General features: G+C 37.2%; 1 pseudogene; it reads right to left on the minus strand.

Moving 5' to 3' along the window:
• LOC114491950 overlaps positions 1-24,204 on the minus strand; it is a 36,574-nt pseudogene extending 12,370 nt beyond the window's left edge.
• Between the last annotated feature and the right edge of the window lie 1,825 nt (positions 24,205-26,029).

Genomic DNA, 26,029 nt, shown 5'->3' on the forward strand with positions numbered 1-26,029 from the left:
TTCTTCTGTTTTTTTTTTTATGACTCTTCTTATGATTGCATTAGCTAATTTATTTGTTTTATGTAAAGTCCTACCCTGAGGAGGCCAGGGTTTTAGCTGGCCTGGGTATAGTCACCAGATGGCTTTCACTTTCTGTGTAATTCCAGATGTCTGTTGATTCTGTAGCTCTTGTTTTACATCTGCTTCAAAATACATTATAAATTGTGTAATCATTTTATGAAACAAATTAAAGTCTGTAATGTGGGGATTATTTTTTTTTACTTTTTTCTTTCTTGCTTTTGGACTTACTCTTCTCTGCCCTGGATGAAATTTTCAGGCAAAAAATATTTCTGGATCCTTCAATCAGAAGAAAGTCTCATTTTGGGAAAAATAAATTCTTGTCAGGTTTAATATAAAAATGTAGGATTATAATCTAATTTAGAGTTCTATGGCCCTTCAATTTAGGCCTGCACAGGAACGGGGACATATGCTCTCCCTCTTCATGATTTTCTAATTATACTCCCTCTTCTACTCCGAGGTATAAATTCCTACTTCTCTGGAGAAGAAAGGAAAGAGGTAAGAAAGGTTTTATTTGACTGAAATAGTTGTGTGGCACAAGAGTGGGAGCTACATCACCTTTTCTGACCTAGCCTCCAAAGTCTTGCAATGTCACCTCTGCATTCTATTGGTTAAAAGACTCTCTCTCTCTCTCTGTCTCTCTCTCTCTGTCTCTGCCTCTCTCTCTCTCTCTCTCTCTCTCTCTCACACACACACACACACACACACACACACACACACACCAGTTAAGGGCAGGGGACAAAGATAAGTGTGTCAAATGTGACAGATATACAAATGTTGGCCCCTTTTCCCCCCTGTGGGTGCTTTTTCCTGGGAGACCCTTCTGCAGAAGGTGCTTTGACTGCATTAAACAAGTAATGTTCTCATATCTGTTTCCAGCAACATACCTCTTATTACCTTTGGCTTCTCCAGGTTGACCTCTCACATTCCAGACTGCCTCTGTGCCCCAGGATGCCTATTTGAATCCAAGGAGACAAACACCTCTGCACACTTCACTGGAAGTATAGATCTTGTCCAACGCAGCCCTCTTTGCTGTTTATAATTAGGCTACTCTAGCCACAGCTTTGCATCTTTAGGCTTCTTGCAGCAGAGGTAGAGTCCAGTCTCTGCTCTCCCAATCTTCAGAGGCTGTAGGCCAAGTTCTTAGAGAGGTTCACAGAAGTCCTTCTGTCCTATATTAAAGTGAGGGAAAGTATTTTTCTACTTTCCCTGATCTCCTTCTTTTTATGGTTCCCAGAACTCTTTCCAGACATTCCTTCTATAGGCTTCCTTAGTTTCAACACTCATGGAAATGGTTATAGAAGATTGAGCAGTGTTGACAGAATCAGTTGCACAGTCCTTAGAATGTATTGCTTCAGTGGTCTAGCAATTCAGTTTAGACATTCCTTAGACTTTGGGGCCACTGGTGAAACTCCAAGACAAAAAGTCCTACTTTAATATCTTGCTACCCTTCAGCCAAGATTAATTAAGCAGAAATGCTACTTCCCCCATAGTGGTGTTTAATAAGTCCCAAAAATGAAAGGGCAGGCTTAGCCAAGTTTAAAGGAAGGATATTCAGGAGTATTTCAAAGCCAGTGGGAGGTTGTATGACATTGTGAGAGAAATTTGTAAGAAGAAATGTGGGAGAGACGTGGTGGGTGTTCTTTGTAATCCAAGTGCTTGCCTTGTTTCCTTTAATATACCCTTTGCCATGTGGTGAAGGAGTCATTTTAAAATGAAAACCTATTTGTACAATTCTCTTTTAATGCTTTCTATATCTACTTTAAAAGATAAGGCCCAAGTTTTCAAGGGAAGTAATTTAAAACTTTTTTTGCAATATTTGAATATAATTTTAAGATAATGCATATAGCTTCCAAGGAATTTTACCTTTGCCATGGACAACTTGGCCTATACTTTTCCTCATTCTCATGCTCTCTCTCTAGTTTTAGTTTCTTTTGTATGTTTCATTTTTTACAAAGTAGCCAGGGTGGATTATTCTATTAGATATAATAGGCACATGTATAGATCCTGTGAGACTTTTAGGTGACCACAAAAATACATTATACATTAAGAGGAGAAACTTAATAAAACAATAATATTTAATAATTAATCCAGCCTGGAGTATATTTATGTTTACAACAAAGAAGTCATAAAAAACAAATTATGTATATAATGGAGGAAGGGTCCCTTGAAAGTAAAAGTGCCTAAAGCTCACAAAAGTTATAACACACACACTGAAAGTAGCTAGCTTTAAAGCAAATAAACATTTCTTAACTGATAACCATATTTGAAATTCTTCAGAGTTTTTATGCTTGTGGGTTTGGTGATCCATTTCATTTCTGGCTGGGTTATGCAATTTATTGGTCATAAGTCAAAATTAATGTAGGGCATAAAATTCTGGGTAATATTTATTTGAACAATAAATAAGCCTTCAAATATGGGTCTGTTATCTGCTTTGGTTTAGATTTTTCTTAACACAAGTTTTTCTTCTTTATTTAAAAAAAACAAGTTACTAAATTTACTATCATTGGCTTTAGCTTTATTTTTCACCAAAAACCACAGCACTATCTGCTTGTAGTTTCAAAGAAGCATGAAGTAAACTTTGTGTTGAATCCAACTGCCAATGTAATTTACAAAAGAAGAGAGAAACCTATTGAGAAACTACCCTCTTGATAATTCAGTGTCTGTTTTCTTGATCGTGTCCTGTAAAAGTCAGTTTTCTATTGAATCATAATTCCCAAACTCCAATCCTGATTTTTCTTAGATTTATCTTTTTAGCTTATAATTAAAAAGGATGTATATTTAACCCCAGGTAAAAAAATCATCAACTACATTAAGGATGCTATTAAACTATTTTCTTGTACAGGACCTTGTAGAGTTCAGAAAGTTCACCTCTGCCTGATTGCTTATAGAATGCTTTTCTGTCTCACTTTGTCTTTTTTCTTCAAATTGCCTTCTGTGGCCACATCTTATGTTTTTTCTAGTCCAATTCATTTACCTAATTCTCATATTTGTATCTACCTCTTTATGGAAAATTTTTGACTGACCTATTTCTGGCTTTGGACTTTCTCCTTGACTGTATTTTGCTCACCTGTCTGGATATTTCCTGCCATCAGTGCTCAGATGCTGTATCCTCTTAAGGATATAGAATCTCAGGTTGGACAAGTCCTTGGTCTGCCAGCAGTTCCCATACTGGCTGCTTATTAGAATGCTTGGGACCCTTCTTAAGAGTCTGGATACGCAGTTCCCTCCTCTTGGGATTTGATTCAGTCAGTCTGCTGTAGTTCCTGGGAATTTACATTTTAGTAAGTAGGTCAGGAGACTTATGGTGCAGCTGTTGTGTTTGGAAACAACCAACTCATAGGATAAACTGTGCTCCTCTGAGGATACAAAGCTCTGCATAAGGGAGCCCAAGCCTATCCCTGTAGTCTAATATTTTGCCATCTCTATCTGCCATTCTTTTGCATTCACTTTCCTTCCTGCTTGTTCTTTCTCTTCTTGCCTCTTCCAACTGCAAAATTCCTTCTCATCTTTTAAATCCCAGATTAAATGTCACCTACTCTTTGGGGATCTCTCTCACTCTCCTCCTGCCTTCTCTTTTCATTGAGCAAAATTAGTTTCTCATCTGTGCCACTGTATCAATAAGAGCCCATATTACACTGTCAGCCTGAATCCAGATACTTATGACATAGGAAACTTAGATAGCAAGTGTTCAAAACATGGTCCATGGAGCTTCTGCCACATAATTATCTTTGGTGTGTGATCAATGCCAGACTTTTACCCAGATCTGTTAAATCAGAAATTACAATTGCTAAAACAAATAGCATGAGTGAGTCTCTTCTGTCCATTGAGGACTGAAAACCACTGCTCTATCAATAGCAGAAATTCAGCACACCAGCTGAAGTGGCAATCTGTCCATGAACTACATTAGTCAATAAGACATATGCCAGGAGGTCAGAGCATTTATAACTTTACCAGCACCAAGATCTAAGGGTTGGTTTCAGTTATGTGTTGTAGTTAATAGTAGTGATACTAGTGCTTACCTTTTTAAAAAAACAAAACAAAACAAAACAAAACTTTGATTTGCTCTTAATCAGGTCTCCCAGTAAAAAAAAAAAAAAAAAAAAAAACCTAGGTAAAAGAAAGTATGCTTCAGAGCAGCATCTTATTTACTTATTAAACCATAGGTCTCCTTCACAAATCTGGAAATTCCCAGCCACAGGAAATGCCAAAATCTTAAGAAAATGATCTTTGAAAAAAAAAAAAAGAAAATCGTCTTTTCATAAAACTCCTAGAAGAAAGCATAAGCCCTAAACTCTATGACATTGCTTTTAGTAGTATTTTTTTCTGATATATCTTCTCCAGCAAAGGAAACAGGAGAAAAAAATAAACAAATTGGACTACATTGAAATAAAAGATTTTGTACAACAAAGGAAACCATCAACAAACCTAAAAGACCATCTATTGAATGGGAGAAGATATTTGCCAATGATGCATCCCATAAAAAACTCACACATCTTAACACCAACAAAACCCAAACCATCCAATTAAAAAATGGGCATTGGCCCTAGCCAGGTGGCTAAGTTGGTTGGAGTGTCGTCCCGTACACCAAAAGGCTACAAGTTTGATTCCTGGTCAGGGCACATACCTAGGTTGAGGGTTCGATCTTTGGTTGGGGGATGTGTAGGAAGCAACTGATAGATATTTTTCTTTCACATTTGCATAATGGGGGTGTTGGAAGGAGAAGAGCGAGAACAAGAAACTGAAAACCTATTTGGAAAAATAATGAAAGAAAACTTTCCTAACCTGGTGAAGCAAATGGACATATAAGCCCAGGAAGCACAGAGAGTTCCAAACAAGATGAACCCACAGAAGACCACACCAAGACACATTATAATTAATGACACAGGTTAAAGACAAAGAAAGAATCTTAAAAACACCCAGAAGGGATTGGCAATAAATATTCAAAGTGATGGAAAGCAAGGACCTACAACCAAGATTAATCTACCCAGCAAAGCTGTCATGTAGAATTGAAGGACAATTTAAGCGCTTCTTAGACAAGGAAAAGCTAAATGAGTTCATCACTACTGAACCAGTATTACATGAAATGTTAAAGGGTCTTCTTTAAGAAGAAGAAGGCAAATATGAACAATAAAGGGCAATAAATATATAGCTATAAACAAATGAATCTAAAAAAACAAAATAAATGAACAAGCAGGACAGAAACAGACTCATAGATACAGAGAACATTTTGATAGCTGCCATATGGGGGGAGTTGGGGGAATGGGTGAAAAAGGTGAAGGGGTCAAGAAGTGCAAATTGGTCATTACTGATGTAACAACCAATGGGGATGCAAAATACAGCATAGGGAATGTAATCAATAATGTTCTAGTAACTATGTGTGGTGTCCATGGGGACTAGATTTATAAAGATGATCACTTATTAAGTTACATAATGTCTAATCACTGGGGTGTATACCTGAAACCAACACAACATGGTATGTGAACTGTAATTGAAAAATAAAAAATAAAAAAACCCAAAGAGATAAACACTGCCCCCCCAAAACAGATATTGATTGATTTGCTTATAAATACTAGATTATGCAAAAAAAAAAATTTGAGTCAGGTTGAATTTCCAAGGGCTGTGTTCTAGATCAAGTGGATTGTTTTCCTCTTATTGTAGTGAGCCCACATGAAATATTAAGAGAGACAGCTCATGATACCAATGTTTTAATCAATTTTCCTTTCCCCATGAGAGATTAACTTTCAGGCTTTTGAGAAACCATATGAAAAAGAGTAATCTAAATGTATGAAAACAAGATGGAAACACAAAGCAGTAACAATAATGTTTGGCTCAAAGATACATCACTTCTGCTACTTGTATATCTTGTAGGAGCTCTGCTGCCATCTAAATTATACTCTCCACCTCCTTCCTATCTGCTAGTTAAAGTACTACAGCTTTGTGCTACTTAAATCTATGTAGTAATATTTTAAAGGTGAGACACATTGGCTACCATGGATAGATTTAATTTGTTTAGGACTTAATTAGCTCTTTTATAGATATGATAAATATTTTGTGTTAATGAAAACTTGCTAAGAGTTAATATTATATTTGGAGTTCTATAAGGCTGAGAATTAATTTTTAACCCCTCTGGAACTCTTTTTTTTTAATGTGTAAAAGATGTGAGTTTTAAGATTTCTTTCAACTTGGTTTGGTTTAAACTGTTAGACTTTATTTTTGAGGGATGTGAATAGTCATGTCACATCCAACATAATTGTTGGCATTAGGGCATCTCCACCCCCAATGCTAACAGTAGTTATATGAAGTTTATAAAATAAGGAGAACTTTTGGCTTATCTGAATTTTCTAAATTTTGTATGACTAACATCTATTTCTTTTATAAGATTTTTTAAAATTGTAAAATATACATGAGCAAAATTTACCATTTGAATCATTTCATGTGTACAGCTCAGTGACATGAAGTATGTCCACATTGCTGTGCAGCCATCACCACCACCCATCTCCGGAACTTTTTCATGTTCTCTAACTGAAACTCTGTCCCCCTTAAGCAACACCTCCCCACATTCTCCTCTCCCATTTTCAGAAACTACCATCCTACTGTACAAATATGTATTTTTAAGTCTCTTGGACATATTCTCAGAAGTGGAAATACTGTGGAATTAAGTGGAATAAACATGGTCATTCTATGTTTAATTATTTTTGAGAAACCACCATCTTCAATATTATAATAGTTTTCAGCATCAGCTGGGTTGGTGAATGCTGCCTGGTTTAATCTTCAAAGAAAACTCTTACCTGGCACTGGTCGAGTCCCCAGGCAAGTTGAGGTTAGTGCTTCTATTAGTAGCTTAGTGGTGTATAACTACCCCTAAAAAAAGCATTGCTTCAACACTCTGAGCTTATTTTGATATTCACTTTACCACAAAGCACATTCTTTGGTATACGTACTTTGAAAAAGATTAATAGCTCCTGTTTTATTTTCTATTTCTTTTGCTATGCATCTTAATGACCATTCATAATCTGTCTAATCCCCTAAACATTTACAGCCTAAATAGTTTGCTGAGGTATGTCTCCTCTCTTATAGTCAGCTTCATTGCTAAATGTCATTAGACGACCTTAGTAAATACCAGTTCTCTGAAGACTTAAAAAAGGGCTCTGTCTTTTTTGCTTAGTTGCATTATTTTCATAAAGCATAATTCAACACTTGTCTGAAGTCCAGTTACAAATTTTCAGCTAAATGTTTTCCTTCAGGTTTACTATATCAATTTAGAACATCTTTTCACATGGTGGCATTTTTAGGAATAGGAATATGAGGTGACTTGAACTGAATCTCAGGAATTTACCTTAAATTAGTTCTATGGTAGAGTTATTGGGGGGCCAATGAGGCTTACTACTCATAGAAGATAAATAAATAAGGAGGAAGAGGTATATATATTTTTTGATGTAAGTTTCATTTTGGCAAACTTGAAATAAAATTATTTTTGTTAGTTTTTTAAAAATCTTTTATTTTAGACAAATCCAAGGCAGACAGTTTGATAGAAGATACATTAAGATACATTATAGGAATAGAAGAGTATTTTTTAAATACATTTTTTAATAATCTTTTTTTTAAGATTGTATTTATTTATTTTCAGAGAGGGAAGGGAGGGAGAAAGAGAGAGAGAGAAACATCAATGTGCAGTTGCTGGGGGCCATGGCCTGCAACCCAGGCATGTGCCCTGACTGGGAATCGAACCTGCGATGCTTTGGTTCACAGCCTGCACTCAATCTACTGAGCTATGCTAGCCAGGCAGAATGGAAGAGTATTGAAAGAGACAAATATTTAAACTTCTGTAGGAAAAAACTAAAACTATGTTTTCTGGGAAAAAGACAAATGGAAAATCTGTGGAAAATGGATTATTAATAGATCATTAAAATTCCCCATTAGAAATGGGCACTATCCTATTTTTACACCCCATTTATCATCTTTTTATCAGAGAAATTAAATGGTATCATAGTTCCCATTTTAATGTGTAATTGAAGTTGGGCTGGCTAAGCTTGTTTCTAGTAAAGAAAACTATCTGTAACACAATAAAGCAATTCTGAGCCTCCTCATTAATGTGTAGCCTGATTGCTTTAATATTTGTTACTTGGTGATCTTCAGAAGAGATTGACTAGTATGACCTGTTAACTTTTCATAACTGAACATGGTGTGTATCAGTTCTGTTCACCAATTATCATGTATTGCAGGAGTTTCCCCCCACACCCCCACACAATTCTTTGACATCAGCTAAGTGTCTTTCATTTCAACTCAGCATTGTTTATGCCGAAGTAGCATCAGATTCCACCGGTTGTGTTTGGTCCTACAAAATGGCCCTCCACTTCAGATGTCAGCAAAAATCCCAGGTTGTTACCTGTACTTCTGACCAGCTGCCTATAAATGAGAGGTTTCCACTATTTTATTAAATAGTAAATGAAAACCACCATGGCATGTTTAGACAGAGGGACCGTAAAAGAAAAAAAAATTATATTGTAGTACTTTGATGGACACGGTTTTGGCTTTTTGAATAAGAGATCCCATATTTTCATTTTGTATTGGGCCTTGCAAATTATGTATTTGGCATTCTCTGCAGAACTTGTTATTGGATGGTTGGGGTCAATGAGTCTTCTGGGAGTGAGGTCCCAGAGACCTCTCTCATGGACAAAAGTGATCTTGATTTATGTTTTGTGGCAGGTGAGGACCCACAGGTCCACATAGGAAAGATTGTGGAAAAAGAGAGACTCCAAATTGTTGACACTGGATAACTACCAGGACCTAGAATGAGCATACATTCAATTGCCTACAGGCAAGTAACAGCCAGCATCAAAGAATGTGGAGTGCAGGACTGGAGAGAAGTGCTTGTCGGTGCAATCGGACATGAAGGAGGCGGAAGGCAGTACCTGCCATTAGGTTCCAGAAGGTTGTTGCCATGTCAGATATAAGTTCAGTATTGCAACATTATTCAAGAGAAACTGGAAACTCTGCTCTTTTGTGAAAAACTTCATGACTTTCCAAAGAGTGTGGATAAACAAACCATATCAAAGAGAAATATTTGAACCAGGAGCCCCTGATTTGCAAGCCCTGGCAGAATACAAAGCAGGCTGTGAACTTCTGTGGTCTCAACCACTCTGGCCTAAATCCATGCTTTGGAAAAAAGACTGAGCATCTGAGTAAGAAATTAAAGAGCTATAAACTTACCTTCAAGGGTGGAGTTATGCAGGGACTGGGATTAGAAAGGATTTTGCTGCAGTTTAGAGAAGACATGTATGTGTCCATTAGATTGTGAAGGCTGGCTTTCAGATCTGATGACCTCTGGTGACAGTGAAAGAAACAGCAGCTGTGCTAGGCCAGGAACCTTTCTTGCTTCACCACGAGCCAGGCTTTCTGAATAAATGAGGCTCAGAAAGGGGAAGGGTAGGTCAGAAGAGAGAGACAGCTGATCTTTCCTTAATGAAGCAAGATGGGGGAGAGAGACACAGTGAAAAATATACAAGATATGACCAAACATATATTTTAAGCCAGCAATATGGATGATACGGGTTTGTTTTGATTAAATGTAACAGATACTCAAATGGAGAACTTACATTTAAGTTTTCATTTTATTTATGGAAATTCAATAGGAATATTTCAGAAGAGATTAAGAATAGTATCACTTTATAGTAAGTGTATGACTTTACAGCCTGGTGTTGGCTCATTATGTTGTTCAGTATTTATTAAACAATAAATTTTAATGGCGCTGGGAATTGTCCTAGACTAAGTATGTATATTAAGTGTCTTTGGGGCATTTAAATTCATTACAGTTTTTTTGAATTTTAACTTAAGAGAATTCAAGGAAATAAAAATATAAAATTCTTAATGATTTCTTATTTCTTACCATGTACCAGGTTAGTTGCTGGGATACAACAGCAATTCAGATTTTTATGCTTGCTATTTTCATGGAGCTTACAATCTAGTAGGTATAAGAAGTATTAAACACTTGCATAAATAATCAAATTGTTCTAAGTGCTATGAAGGAGAAGGATAGAGACTGTGACACAGTAGTGTCAGGATGTAACCTGGTCCCTGAGGAAGAGACATTTAGTCTGAGATATGAAGAATGTTGAGTAGGAGGCATACAAAAGAGCCAGGTATTGAAGTGAGGAGGGATGAAAAATGTTTTGTTACTATGCAGGAGGAAAAGAAGTAATTTCCTTTTTTTTTTTTTTTTTTGTAGTTCTATTAGTGTCAGTAGCTGACAGATAAAATTGAATGTTCTGCATGGACAAAGCCTGGCATATTTATAACTTCCCATATAAATGAGTTTGAATTTAAATGACACATTTTTTTTATTGGTTTGCTTTTTTGGTTGGAAGGAAGATCTTAGGTAGAAAAGATTTATTTTTTAAAACACATTTGTAGAAATGATGGACTTCCTAGAAAAAGGTTTATACTACATCAACTAACAGGTATTAGCACTCCTGCTACTACTGATCATGTGCTGAAATTTTATTATGTAAAACTCTGCAGAAAGGGAGATTCAGCATTTGTAAATATTTCTTTATGCAGTTACTCTTTCAGACTATTTAAAGTTATTTGATTAACAAGAGTCTTTTATAAATTGCATTTATTACCAAACATTGTGAAATGATGAAATTGAGTGATATTTTCCCCTTGGAATTCTTTATTCAACTTTATTCTACTTTCCTTTTTACACCCTTTTACTCTTTTTTTGAGTAAAAAAAAATTTACTATGTTTCATAGTAAATGTTACCATTTACTATGGTACTATGAAATGGTGACAAAAAAGAGGAGAAGGAGGAAGAGAAGGAGGATGATGATGAGGAAGAGAATGAGGAAGAGGAGAAGACTAGTGAATGGGCAAAGAACACAAGTTGCATATGTTTCAGGGAATTTTTAAGTGTTTTCTTTTTTTTTCTTTTTTTCCTTTTTTTAAGGTGTTTACTTTTCAAACAAAACTGTCTAGTTCTCTGATTTTCTCAGTCCACAAAACCTGTTCTCTATATAGATTAATTTGTCATTGTTTTTACTTTTTATGGAAGAATATAATTAGCTTTTTATCATTTGTAAATTTTTAAGGTTTTCTATATGAATATGATCTTTATTTTTCTGATTTTGCTTCAGTTTTAAATACATCTTTCTCAACAACACTCATCTTTTAAGATATCTATTTGAGAGAAAAGAACATGTAATGATACCAATACATATAATGTATAAAGAATTCATTGCCTTAATATATATTCATTTATCTCAGTTCCAAAAAATTGAGATTCCTTGTTAATTTTGATACTTCAGTTTTTTTTGGAAACAGTATCATAGAGATATCAATGTACTATCTCAAATATTCTTTCTCTTAAAAATTTCTATTGTAAAATACACATTAAGAATTGTGCATAAAACACAAATATATGGCTTAATAAGTTATTTTAGAGCAAACACTGTAACTACCACACAAAACAAGAAATAAAGTTCTGCAGCTCCCACACAGTCCCTGTGTGTCACTCCCCAGCTACCATTCTCTCAAGAGATACTCGCTGTTTGGCTTTTTTAAATTTTTATTTTTTAAAAATATATAATCTCTATTATATTTTTTCCATTACCATTTAGTCTCTTTAACCCACCCCATCTTGACTTTTTAAATGGTATTTTTTGTTATTGAGATATCCTTTACACAGCATAATTTTCACCATTTTAAAGTGCATGCTTCAGTTGCTTTTAGTATATTTACTATGTTACACAACCTTCATCACTATCTAATTGCAGAACTTTTCCATCTACCACCCCCCCACCCAATTTTGCATATATTAGCAGTTAGTCTCAATTCCTACACTATCTGACAACCACTACCCTACTTTCTATCTCTATAGATTTACTCATTCTGGGCATTTCATATCAATGTTATCAAACAATATGTGCTCCTCCATGTTTGGCTTTTTTCACTTAACATTTTTTGGTAAAATTTATTTTATTTTATTTTTTAAATGTATTTTGAGATTATGCTGTTACAGTTGTCCCATTTTTATCTCCCTTTTATCCCCCTCTGCCCTGCAACCTCCTTCCTCCAGTATTTCCCCTTCCCTGTAGTTCATGTCCATGGGTCATACATATAAGTTATTTGGCTTTTTGATTTCCCATACTATTCTTAACTTCCGCCTATCTATTTTGTACCTACCATCTATGCTTATTATTCCCTGTACCTTTTTTGCCCATTCTCCCCTCCACCTCCCTTCTGATAACCCTCCATGTGATCTCCATTTCTGTGATTCTGTTCCTGTTCTAGTTGTTTGATTAGTTTGCTTTTGTTTTTGTTTTTAGGTTCGGTTGTTGCTACTTGTGAGTTTGTTGTCATTTTACTGTTCATAGTTTCAATCTTCTTCTTTTCTTAGATAAGTCCCTTTATCATTTCATATAATAGGGGCTTGGTGATGAACTCCTTTAACTTTATCTGGGAAGCATAGTTTATTTTTATTGCATTTTTCTATTACCATTTATACCCCTTATCCTCTTCCACCTACCTTCTGCCCCCACCCCAATCACCACACTGTTGTCTGTGCCCATGAGTTCTTTTATTTTTTGCCAGATCATGTTACCCCCAACACTCACCCCCAGAGTTGTCAGCCTACTCTCCATCTATGAGTCTGTCTCTATTTTGCTTGTTATTGCAGTTTGTTCATTAGATTCCACATATGAGGGAAAGCTTATGGTATTTGTCTTTCTCTGACTGGCTTATTTCCTTAGCACAATGTTCTCCAGGTTCATCCATACTGTCACAAAGCATAAAATTTTCTTCTTCTTCTTCTCTTTTTTTTTACAGCCAAGCAATATTCCATTGTGTAAACACACCATAGCTGTTTTATTCCCTCATCTAGTGATGGGCACTTGGGCTGCTTCCAAATCTTGGTGATTCTAAATAACTCTGCAATGAACATAGGGGTGCATATATTCTTGGAAATTAGTGTTTCAAGTTTCTTCAGATACATTCACTAAAGTGGAATGGCTGGATCAAAATGGAGTTCCATTTTTAAGTTTTTGAGGTATCTCCATACTGCTTTTCACAGTGTCTGTGGCAGTCTGCATTCTCATCAGTAATGCAGAAGGGTTCCCCATTCTCCACATCCTCGCCAGCCCTTGTTTTTTTGTTGATTTATTGATGATAGCCATTCCAATAAGTGTGAGGTGATATTTCACTGTGGTTTTAAATTGCATTTCTCTGATGATTAGAAATACTGAGCATTTTTCATATGTCTATTGGCAATTGGTTTGTCCTCTTTGGAAAAGTGTCTAGTCCGGTCCTTTGCCCATTTTTTAATTGGTTGCTTGTTTTATGTGTTGAGTTTTGTAAATACTTTATAAATTTTGGATATTAACCCCTTCTCAGGCATATCAGTGTTGGTTCCCTGTATACTTTGCTTTATTTCACTTTGTATAGCCTTCACTTTTGCCTCTATTTTGTGACCATACTCAGCCATTTCTGTGAGCATCCTCATTACCAGTGTTTTAAACTCTTCATCTGATAGGTTGGCTATCTCCATTTCATTTAGTCCTTTTACTGGGGTGTTGTTCTATTCTTTCATTTGAGCCATATTTCTTTGTGTCCTTGATTTGGCAGCCTTCTTGTGTTTGTTTCTATGTATTAGGTGAGCTGATTTGACTCCCTTTCTTGGCGTATCTGTTAAGCTGTATGGTAATTGTCCCTGCAGGGCAGCCTGCTTCAGTGCTTTGTGGCTTTGTATGTCAGGGAGGGGTCATAGAGGAGGCAATGCCGTTGCCTGACTGCTGGAAGCTTATTCAGCACTTGTCCCACTTCCAGTCATATATGTGACTAGAGCCCCTCTAGCTGTTGCCCTGGTGGTGATTCCCAGTTTGGGTGGGTTTGTGTACATTCTAAGACCCTGTGGGCCCTTTAAATGGACTCTCCTGAGAGACCTACAGTTTCTTCCACTGCCCTAACCCCCACTGGATTTCACAGCCAGCAGTTATGAGACTTTATTTTCCCAGTGCTGGAACCCTGGACTGCATGTGGGGTTAGCTCCCCAGGTATCCCCAATGTTGGACCACCTGTTCTGCTGGCTACCTCGACACTGCCACACCACATTCTCTCTGTCCTGGTTCCCTAGCTCCTCCTTTCCTAGCTGTCTAGATAAATATGTCTTCTTTAGATCCTTGGTTGTCAGCCTTCCATACAGTTCGATTTTCTGGCAGTCTGGGTATTTTTTGTTTTGAGGTTAGTTGTAATCCTTCTTAGGGTTGTGCAAGGAGGCAAAGAGTGTCTGCCTGTGCCTCCATCTTGGCTGGAAGTCTCAGCATAGTGTTTTTAAGATTCAGTCATGTTGTAGCATGTGTCAAGACTTTAATTCCTTTTATGACATAATAAGTATTGCATTGTATGAATATACCACATTTTATTTAGCCACTTGTCACTTGATGACATCTGGATGGTTTCCAATTCTTGACTATTATGAATAATACTGCTGTGAACAATTTTTGTTAAGCCTATGTTTTTAATTCTCTCAGGAACGTTCATAGGAGTGGAATTGCTGTTTCTTTTCCTCCCCCTTTATGTTTAGTAGTGAGCCTGGGACATAGGAGTTATCAGTAAATAATGGTTTAATTAGATAAAAGTAGATGGCTTTCATGGGTTATTACCAGGTGTTGGAGGAAGTCATTTAAGGGATATGAGTAACTGTTGACTTGATAGTGGATCCTGGGCAACCAGAAGCTCTTCACTTCTCTCCTGTCCTTGGAATGCAGGTTATGCCGACTATTCTCATACTGACAGCCACTTCAAGGATGCAACCTTGAGAGAGCACTGTGTTGTCGAGACCATCTGGACTGTGTACATGTCTAACCCCATTAGCGCCTCTATATAAACTTTTAAGATTCTGGTGGGAGGGTGAAGAGATCTCATTTTGTGGCTCTCCAAGACAAGCCGCATATATCAAGTTCTGTTGCTTATTAAACCTGTAACCTACTAGCCTGGCATGGTCTGCCTCTTTCTTTATTATCTCCCTGCTCTCCATGTATGGGGGCCAGTGTCAAATTTCATCTGGGGAACTCCAGAGGTGGCAGACTAAGAGGCTGCAAACCAGTACAAGATCTGCTCATAGCAATACCCTTGCTGAGAACAATTGAAAAATTCTTATGTTCTACTACAAAGATGCAGGTAAGGAAAGGTTGCAAAACTTAAGGCATAGAAAAGGGAGGTTGTACAACTATTGGTGCAACAAAGATTTCATACCCCAGAGCTTGGAAACTGTCTTAGTGTCAGATCCATTTTTAGCAACAGAATTATTGCCTCATGGGGAAACTTCTGGGCACTGACTTGGCCCTTCTTGAGATTGTGAGTAATACCCAGAAGTGACTTTTTTAGGGCATTTGGACCTGGAGAATCTCATTCTTCTCAGACTTCTGATCATTAGGATCACTTTGGACACATCCAGTTGAAGAACAGAAGGGGAACAAAAGTGGACTGAATGTTTAGTGTTCTCAGATTAGTCTCCCCCCATGTTCTTCTCATATATATTTTTGATGTTTAGCAATATTTCCAAATAGAACTGATTTTTTCTTATTAGTTCTGTTTTTGCCATCAATATATCCACTTATTCTTGGGCCATAATCTGAGACTATAATAGCTGAAGTAAGGTGGGCAAAAATAATGTATGCAACTGGTCATCTCAATTTCCCAATTATGAAGTTGATCTTAATGTTCTTTTTAGAGCAGAACTTCTTATCTTGTGGTTCATAAGCATGAGTGATAGAGTCCATGAAACCCACAAAACCAGAAGCATAATTATATATGCATATCTTGGGAGAAACAGTTTATTGCTTTTTTCAGATTCTCAAAGGTATTTGAGAATAAAGGACTGCATATCTAAAGAATCACGTTTCTTCATTAAATCAATACATATGTACTGAGAACATAATATGAGACAGGCATTGTTTTGAAGCTGGGCTACAGCTGTGAACCAGACAGATTCTTCTTTCATTGAATTTACATACCAGAGAGAGTAAGATTTCACAAGAAGTGTCATGGAAATCAGTTAGAGAAAACACAGTGAAAGCAAAATGCTCAGATTCTAATCTCAGATTATATAATTCTTACCTAAGAATCTGCAGAGGGAAAGTCAGTCCAAGGGTTATTATTTCTGTAGAGTCAAACATCTGACAATTGACCTAATTTTTCACTTTCCATTGGACTTTATTTTTATACTGTTGACATGACTGTGGTGTCTCAAATGATTTAGTTTCCTCATTCTAAATGGCCCTGCAGCTTTGAAACTCTTTAAATACTTTGAAATAATGCATGTGTTGGTACAAGGCAGTTCTAGTGTGGTAGGAACCTGTCTATTTGCAGATGCTCCTTCCCTACTGTGCACATCTTTGTTCTTTTCTTTGCTCTTACCTGGTTGGAGTCCTTCTAGTCCTGTTAGCATGAACTGCCACTGGGTGGAGGTATAGCATCAGGCATATAATCTTTTCACAGATTCAAGCAGTAATTTCCCTGACTTTTCACCAACATTTTGCTTAGCCATAATAGGTAAAGATTGGTGATTTCCAGCTATTTTGAAGTACAATATTTTATTACTTATTGGCTATATTCTTTGAGTTCTTTTGCAGAGTTTTAAGATTTATTTTAAAAAATTAGGAATGTTAATTTTGTTTTGATAATTCTATGACACCCTTCAAGATAACCAGAGAAATCCTGGGGTGTAGAAAGCCAATGCTAGTGATTTCTGGTGTAGGTGCATTTTGTGCTGTTCACATGTGCTTTATACGACCTTAATAAGTGATGACATGACTTAGACTCTCCTAATGCTAGGGACCAGTTGGTGATTTCCTGTTGCCTTAGGTTAAATTGAAGAAATTGCATATTAAAATATTTCTCAAGTTTAACCAGTGTTTATAAACTGATAACCATATCCAGGAAAAATAGTATTATTTTCTTTTTTTTAAATATATTTTATTGATTATGCTATTACAGTTGTCCCATTTCCCCCCTTCTCTCCCCTCCACCCTGTACCCTCTCCCACCCACATTTCCCCCTTTAGTTCATGTCCATGTGTCATATTTATGAGTTCTTTAGTTTCTACATTTCCCGTACTATTCTTGCCCTCCCCCTATCTATTTTCAACCTACATTCTATGCTACTTATTCTCTATACCTTTTCCCCCTCTCTCCTCTTCCCACCCTCCTGCTGCTAACCCTCCATGTGCCCTCCATTTCTGTGGTTCTGTTCCTGTTCTAATTGTTTACTTAGTTTCTTTTGGTTTTGCTTTAGGTGTGGTTGTTGATATTTGTGAGTTTGCTGTCCTTTTACTATACATATCTTTTCTTTATCTTCTTTTCTTAGATAAGTCCCTTTAGCATTTCATAAAATAAGGGCTTGGTGATGATGAACTCCTTTAACTTGACCTTATCTGAGAAGCACTTTATCTGCCCTTCCATTCTAAATGAAAGCTTTGCTGGATAGAGCAATCTGGGATGTAGGTCCTTGTCTTTCATGACTTGGAATATTTCTTTCCAGCCCCTTCTTGCCTGTAGGTCTCTTTGGAGAAATCAGCTGACAGTCTGATGGGAACTCCTTTGTAGGTGACTGTCCCCTTACCTCTTGCTGCTTCTAGGATTCTCTCCTTCGTTTTTACCTTGGCTAATGTAATTATGATGTGCCTTGGTGTGTTTCTTCTTGGGTCCAACTTCTTTGGGGCTCTCTGAGCTTCTTGGATTTCTTGGAAGACTGTTCCCTTTGCCAGATTGGGGAAGTTCTCCTTTATTATTTGTTCCAATACGTGCTCAATCTGTTGCTTTTCCCCTTCCGATTCTGGTACCCCTATAATTCGGATATTGGAACGTTTAAAGGTGTCTTGGATGCTCTTAATCTTTTCCTCAATTTTTTGAATTCTTATTTCATCATGCTTTCCTGCTTGGTTGATTCTATCTTCCTTCTGGTCCACTGTATTGTTTTGAGACTCATATTCCTTCCTTTCACTATTGGCTCTCCTCCGCGTGTCTTCCTGCATCTGTTTTATGGTAATCTGCATTCTTTCATCTAAATTTCGTCCAAAATCCACCAGTTCCGTGAGCTTTCTGATCACCAATGTTTTGAACTGCGCATCTGATAGATTGGCTAATTCTTGGTCGCTCAAAAGGATGAGTCCTGGGGGACTGATTTGCTCTGTTGAAAACATGTTTTTTTTTTCCCCCTGTCTCTCCTTTTTTTTTTTTTTTCCGGTCTGGTTGCTCTTGTTACAGTGGGGGGCGGAGCCTTAGGTGCACACCGGGGCTGGGCACCCCGGTCGCTAGATTGTGACGTTATATGTGGGGGCGGGGCGGGAGCGGGAGTGGGGACAGGAGAAAACAATGGCGGTAGTTCTGTTCCCCTGGACTCAGACCCTTGTCTGGGCTTCTGGGCCGCGAGTTCTGCCCTGGTCCACAATCGCTGCCCCTCTGGGTCTGCCAGCCGCAGCTTGCGTACTCAGGGATCACCGCTGCCTTCTTACGCGCCCAATGGCTTTTGCGCCGATTTCGCACCAAACCTTCCCCCGACCTCCGCGCACGCCGCCAACCTGAGCCAGCCCCGCGCCCGCCGGCTCGTCCTCTCCTACCAGTCCGGATGAACGTGTCTACTTCAACTTCTTGGCTGCCCGACTTCCATTCAGATAAATCCTCTGCCGGATCTGGGTGTTATTCTGATAGTAAATTATTGTTGTAAATTATTGGTTTTCTAATCTTGGTTGTATGAGGAGGTACAGTGCGACCACCTATTCCTCCATCTTGCCGGGAAAAATAGTATTATTTTCAACACCATATCAGAAAACTTTCGAAGATGGAGGTGTAGGTAGATACACTTTGCCTCCTTGTAACCAAAGAAAGGACAGCAACAAATTTAAAAACAAAAACCAATCACGACTGCCAAAAAATAAAACTGTATGGAAGTCTGACAACCAAGGAGTTAAAGAAGAAATATTCATCCAGACTAGTAGGAAGGGCAGAGGCAGGCACCTGGGGTAGAGGGGACCCATGGCAAGGCAGTAGCTGGCAGTCCCACATTTATGTGCAGATAAACTGGGAGGAAAAACTGGGCAGTGAAACAGGTCATGCAACCTGGGGGTCCAGTTTGGGAAAAGAAAGCCCCACAACCTCTGACTGAAAAAACCTGTGGGGTTTGAGGTGGCAGGAGAAACTCCTGGGAGTTCACTGGAGGGACCCATAGGGTCCTAGAACATATACAAACCCACCCACCCAGGAATCAGCACCAGAAGGGCCCAATTTGCTTGTGGTAGTGGAGGCAGTGACTGAAAGCCACTGAGCTGAGAAAGTGGCATTGTTCCCTCTCTGACCCCTCCCCCACATACAGCACCACAAAGCAGTGACAAATTTGTTGGGGTTCACGTTGTCCCACCCTGGTGAATACCTAAGGCCCTGCCCCTCACTATGTAACTAAGGCTTACTGAGACAAAAAAATATGGCCCAAATGAAAGAACAGATCAAAGCTCCAGAAAAAATACAACTAAGTAATGAAGAGACAGGCATCCTATCAGATGCAGGGTTCCAAACACTGGTAACCAGGATGCTCACAGATATAGTTGAGCATGATCCCAAAATAGAGGAAAAAGTGAAGGCTATACAAAGTGAAATAAAGAAAAATATACAGGGAACCAACAGTGAAGGGAAGGAAACTGGGACTCAAATCTACAGTTTGGAGTAAAAGGAACAAAGAAGCAACCAGAACACAATGAAGGAACAAGAATTCAAAAAAATGAGAAGAAATTTAGGAACCTAAATGTTCAATATCCGAATCATAGGGGTGCTAGAGGAGAAGAAGAAGAGCAAGAAGTGGAAAACTTATTTGAAAAATTAATAAAGGAGAACTTCTCCAATATGGCAAAGGAAGTAGACTTCCAGGAAGTCCTGGAAGCTTAGAGAGTCCCAAAGAAATTGTATACAATTGTAACACACCAAGACACATCATAATTAAGCTAACCAAGATTAAAGATAAGGAGAGAATCTTAAAGCAGCAAGAGAAAAGGAAAGCATTACCTACAAAAGAGTTCCCATAAGACTCTCAGCTGATTTCTCAAAAGAAACCTTGCCAGCAAGAAGGGGCTGGAAAGAAGTATTCCAAGTCATGAAAAGCAAGGACCTACATCCAAGATTGCTCTATCCAACAAAGCTATCATTTAGAATGGAAGGGCAGATCAAGTGCTTTCCAGATAAGGTCAAGTTAAAGGAGTTCATCATCACCAAGCTCTTATTGTATGAAATGTTAAAGGGATTTATCTAAGAAAAAGAGGATCAAAATTATGAACAGTAAAATGACAACAAACTCACAACTGTCAACTGAATCTAAAAAACAAAAACAAACTAAGCAAACAACTAGAATAGGAGCAGAATTACAGAAATGGAGATCACATTGAGGATTATCAGCAGGGAGGGGGTGGGCAGCAAGTGGGGGGAAAGGTGCAATGAACTAGAAGCAAAAATGGTAGGTACAAAATAGACGGGGTTGGGGGGTGTTAAGAATAGTATAGGAAATGGAGAAGCCAAAGAACTTATATGTATGACCCATGGACATTAAGTAAGGTGGGGAAATGCTGGTGAGAATGGGGGTGTACTGTGGAAGGGAATAAAGGGAAGAAAAAAGTGGGAAAACTGTAATAGCATAATCAATAAAATATACTATAAAAAGAAAACTTTCAGCTTAGCTGAATATCTCTCCCTCTTTCTATTTATGTATCATTTTTTTCTACCTATAATCTATCTAACATCTGTAATCACTCTCTACTAATGAAAACCTTTTTTTTCCATGAAAAATGTCTCTAAAATCACCTACTTAATAATTAATTCCTTCATTATCAATATTGGATTAAGCTCTTAACCAAAGGCTAATATAAGATTATAAATGGTAAATCATAAATTTTATTTTTTTATACAATTGACAATATAATATACAACATACCAATATTAATAAGATGTTCCCTCTCAGTATTCTTTTTTAATAACCTTTCCCTCTCAGTATTCTTTTTTAAAGAAGATTTTATTTATTCATTTTTAGAGAGAGGGGAAGGGAAGGGGAAAGAAAAAGGAGAGAAACATCAATGTGTGGTTGCCTCTCAAGCACCCCCTACTGGGGACCTGGCCTGTAACTCAGACATGTGCCCTGACTGGGAATCAAACATACAGCCCTTTGGTTTGAAGATAGTACTCAATCCACTGACCCACACTAGCCAGGGCCCCTCTCAGTAATGGTTTCCTTTGTAGCTTCATTGTTCTTCTCTGTTTGCAAGAATGGTGTCCTAGGTCAGACATACACTTAAAGACCAACCAGCCAATAATAATGCATATTTTTATACTTTCCTGATTGAACTAAACTAAAAATCCAGTGGTTTTTGGATTATAAATTATTACCATTCTCTAAAGACACTTTAAATTCTGTTTCTAGACATTTTTTCTCCTTTAATGAATAAGTGGTGAATTTTTAAGAAAACAGTTCAAATGAAACATTTGAACATTTTAATATACTATTTATTACTTTGTGATTTGAAGACTTTTATAAAATACCAAAATCAATTTTATGAAACAGCTTAGACAAATACATGACTTCTTTACTGTAGTTGAATTTTCTAGTTGCTTTTTATATGAGATAAAAAGAAACATCTTAATGTTAAAAGTTGCCACTACTCCTTCACAATGAATGAGATTAAAGTCTCATTTGAAAGGAATATTTAGGAAAAAACATTTAGGAAAAACATGAAAGAGAAAAAAAATTTTTTTTAAAGATTTTATTTATTTTTTAGAGAGGGAAGGGAGAGAGACAGAGACAGAGAGAGAAACATCAATGTGCGGTTGCTGGGGGTCATGGCCTGCAACCCAGGAATGTACCCTGGCTGGGAATCGAACCTGGGACACTTTGGTTCCCAGCCCGCACTCAATCCACTGAGCTACGCCAGCCAGGGCGAGAAAAAAAATTTGAAGCAAAAAACATGGTAAAATATTTAATAACCTGTGACCCCGCTCTACTGCTGCCCTCCCACTGAAGCGAGCCAAGTAAGCTACATTCAGACTGTAAGACACACCCACCCCCATTTTCCTCCCAAACTGGGGGGGGAGTGCATCTTATAGTCTGAAAAACATGGTAGTTTTCCTCCATTTATCATAACTTGATAATTAATAAATGGATTTTGAATATTTTGCTCAGTAACACAGAATTTCAGTATGGCCAAGCATATAGTTGATACTAGGCTTTAATCCTAAAGAGGCCATTCAGGAGTTAGGTACGGATGCTTTCCTTGCTCTCCTCCATACAGATTTAAAGGACTGAGATTTAAAGATGTAAAACTCCTAGCTAAGTCGCATCGGACTCATAATCTGAAATGTTTTCCATTAAGAATATCGTTGGTCTTGTGGGACTTGAAGTTCTTTTCTAAGTTGTGGTTTGTGCTTTCAAAAGCCAATAGGACTCCATTTTATTTTATTTTTTTTCATGTACAACTTTGATTAACAAACTTAAAAATTTATCCATATTTACAAGTGGCTCATAACACTAAAACGACATGTTCTCACTAAGAAAGATAAGAGATAATTGCTTGTTTCAGTTCTTGGTGGTCCCAAGTAGTAAAAAAGAATTAGGTGTGAGTGTGGGAAATTTTTAAGCCAAAAAATTACAGCCACAACAAAACCAAAAGAGCACAGAAAGAAAAGTTGATACTTCATTTAGAAGGAACTATAGCCTGTACCCTCCACTGCTTTTTGATGCTATCAACCAGTTAGAAGTGTCTTGAAGTCAGACCTTGAGAAAATTCAGTTGAATTAGACTGACAATGTCTAATTGTCACTTAGTTCAAGAGGTGGAAATTGACTAGTCAATTTGGTGTAGTAATTGAGTTAACCAATTTTTAAAAATTTGTCTATTTTTAACTGACGGTTTGTTGTCCCATTCTACAAAATCCAGGATGCTAATAAGTGGAGTTCTTGAATATGTGGATAAAAAAGGCGTTCTATGGAAAGTAACTTCACAGGGTGATCTGATGATAAATTCTTAACTGGGCAGGTCATGGTGAGTGGTCATGTTCCAGGCACATAACTTCTTTAGTAAAAAGCTTATCTTTTCCTTTTATCAAGCCTTGTCCATTGTTTTGGTGCATTTATGTTAAGACACCTTTGAAATGCCTCCTTCTAAAGCGTGACCACTCTCAAGAGAGCACATAGTGTTAATTATTGTGCAGTCAGATTTCTGCCTTGCTTTCTCCAGCCTTCATGTAGTCTTCCTTATGTTTCCTCCTTAATTTTAAATGCATAAAAGAAACTGTAAAACTGTCCTCTAGAGCAGCAATGTCCAACATTTTCGTCTCATGACACGTGTAAACTACTACAATTCTGTGACACACCAAAACAACATATTTTTTTGCCTATCTGGCAAAAAATAGGTATAATTTTAATTCACTCACACGGGACAGCTATTGTTGTGTTGGTGGTAGTCATTTTTCATTTGAAAACCTAAGGGAAAAGAAGTCATTCCCCCCGACTAGTCAGGTACTGCATGTTTTGAAATCCTTGCACAGGCGTGTATGCCATGGCACACTGGTTGACAATCTCTGTCCTGGAGCATTTGAGATCTTGATGCCTGGCAATTGTCATTGGGTTGGCTTAGATAAACTCTTATGAAACTTCTCTACAGTTTTGGATGTTCCTTACATCAACAAATATGTGAAAAATTGTTATTTACTCCTTCCATTTCTTAAAAGTAACTTTCATCGAAATTAATGTAACATGCACTAGGGAAAGCTATGTTGTCTTTTGGAAATGCCTTTTTCCCAGTGTTTCTACATTTAATCCTTTCATAGCATGCAGTTTATCTTTAACTTTGCTTGTAGAAAGTCACTTATAGTTTTCTTAAGATACTGAGACTTACCAGATCATAAAGATTCATAGAAAGCTGTTTGTCAGCTTTTAAAATTCTGGCTTGATTTTAGGAATCCTGTTGTTCACCCCACCCCCCACCCATTTTTTATTAACAGATCAATAAGACCGATACTTTATGGTGACCATGGTGGGAAATTTTTATTTTTATTTTTTTAGTTATTTGAAATTACCCCCAACCCAATCATCCTTTAAAAATTTGAATTACCTTAGCGCCATCTTGTGGATTTATTATGTATATCTGTAGAGATTGAACCTATTAAATGTGATAATGTAATGTTTTGGTCAATTTTGCTGTCATAAAGACTTTAAAGTCCTTTCAATAAAAATGGTAAAATTAATGCCTCTATTCTGCTACATTACTCAAGAAGTTCTAAATATTCCGTAGTTATTTTTAGGAGGCAATCCAAAGGTTAACCTGATAAATCTGAGATTATTGTAATAAATAATTCAAACCAAGACCAGCCGTGAAAACAGATGGTGCTTCTGGAAGAAGTTAAACATTTTCCACTCTTAAATGAACATAAACCTTCTGCCTGGAGCTGTGCAACTACATGCACTTATGAGCATGCCTGTAAATCTATGTGGTTACTTTTTTTTTTTTTGCTGTCTCAAGTCACATTCTTTTAATTTGATGCTTCTAAAGGTATGGACAGCAGAGGCTAACTCAAAACACAAGAGAACACGTTCTGGTTAGTCTCAGTGTGCAGTGCGATCTTTCCTCTTCCTGCGATTGCTTCCTGCTTCTCTGTTTTGCATGTGAGACAGTGTGTTCCAGTAAAAGGACAAAAAACATTTCAGCAAGCTTTCATTATACCTGAGCCTGGGTTTAACTTCTTAAAATAACTGAATAGGTATATAATCCTATGGATTTATTGAGGTAGTGAATTGTGAGTTGAGTCTAGATGGATTATGACTTTTTTTGAGTCTTTTCAGATGATTAGCAACACTTCTGTGGACAGTTGTGTTTGAGGGGCAACAACTGGCTTAGATAAATAATCTGAAGCAAAGACAAAGTAAATATGAAAAAACCCCAAAGAAGTAGAAAATGAAAGAGAGGAAAATGAAGTGAATACATGTGAAAGCATTCTGGTTTTAGGTATTTATTTATGCTGATAAATTATTTTTATTGGATTTTGACCCTCTTAACCTCTGTTCTCCAAAACCCCCCACAACAAACTGTTTGTAAAGCTATAAACTTGAGATGTGGTTGGTAAAGATGAGCTTGTCAGGAGCTTTTTCAATGGAGGACAAGTCAGTGGCCTATAAAATTTATATTAGAGAGCCACATTAAGTAGAATAGTATCTGTAGTTGTTACCTAGTTTATTGGTTTCAATTTTGCTGGTTTCAACATTTATTCTTAATTTTTTTAACTGGCCATCTTTCCATTATATGTAATTGAACAAATCATTTCACAAGGAAATGGAATTACTTATACATATACATTATCTGAATATTTGTGTCTTAGCAATATGCTGACATTAAAAATCGCAGCAGGGCTCACCAAGTGCTGGTGAGAACGTAAAAGTCTGGAGCTCTCACACATTGGGGGTGGAGATGTAAAATGGTACACCCACTCTGGAAAACAGCCTGACAGTTTCTGAAACAAATGAACAAACAAACAAACAACAAAAAACAACAACTAAACATCTAGCTATGATAGGACCCAGGGATTGTGTTGTTTATAGAGGCTTTGTGTATAATAGCCCCAAACTAGTGACAACTCAGATGTTCTTCAACAGGTGAATGAATGGTTAAACTGTGGTGCATCCATCCATACTACTCAGCCATCAGGAAAACAAATCATTGATTCGAGCAACAACTTTGATGACTCCTCAGAGAATTTTGTTGAGTGAAAAAGTAGCCAATCCTGAAAGGTTATGTACTGTGTGATCCCCATTATATATATTCTGAGTGACAAAATAATAGGGATGAATATATTAGTAGTAGCCAGTGGCTTAGGATGAAGGAAGGGTTGGAGCAGTGGGTGTGGCTATAACAAGGCAACTTGAGGAATCCTTGTGGTGATGTCAATTGCCTGGA

The sequence above is a fragment of the Phyllostomus discolor genome, chromosome 1 (assembly GCF_004126475.2).
Source record: "Phyllostomus discolor isolate MPI-MPIP mPhyDis1 chromosome 1, mPhyDis1.pri.v3, whole genome shotgun sequence".
NCBI classification, from domain to species: domain Eukaryota; kingdom Metazoa; phylum Chordata; class Mammalia; order Chiroptera; family Phyllostomidae; genus Phyllostomus; species Phyllostomus discolor.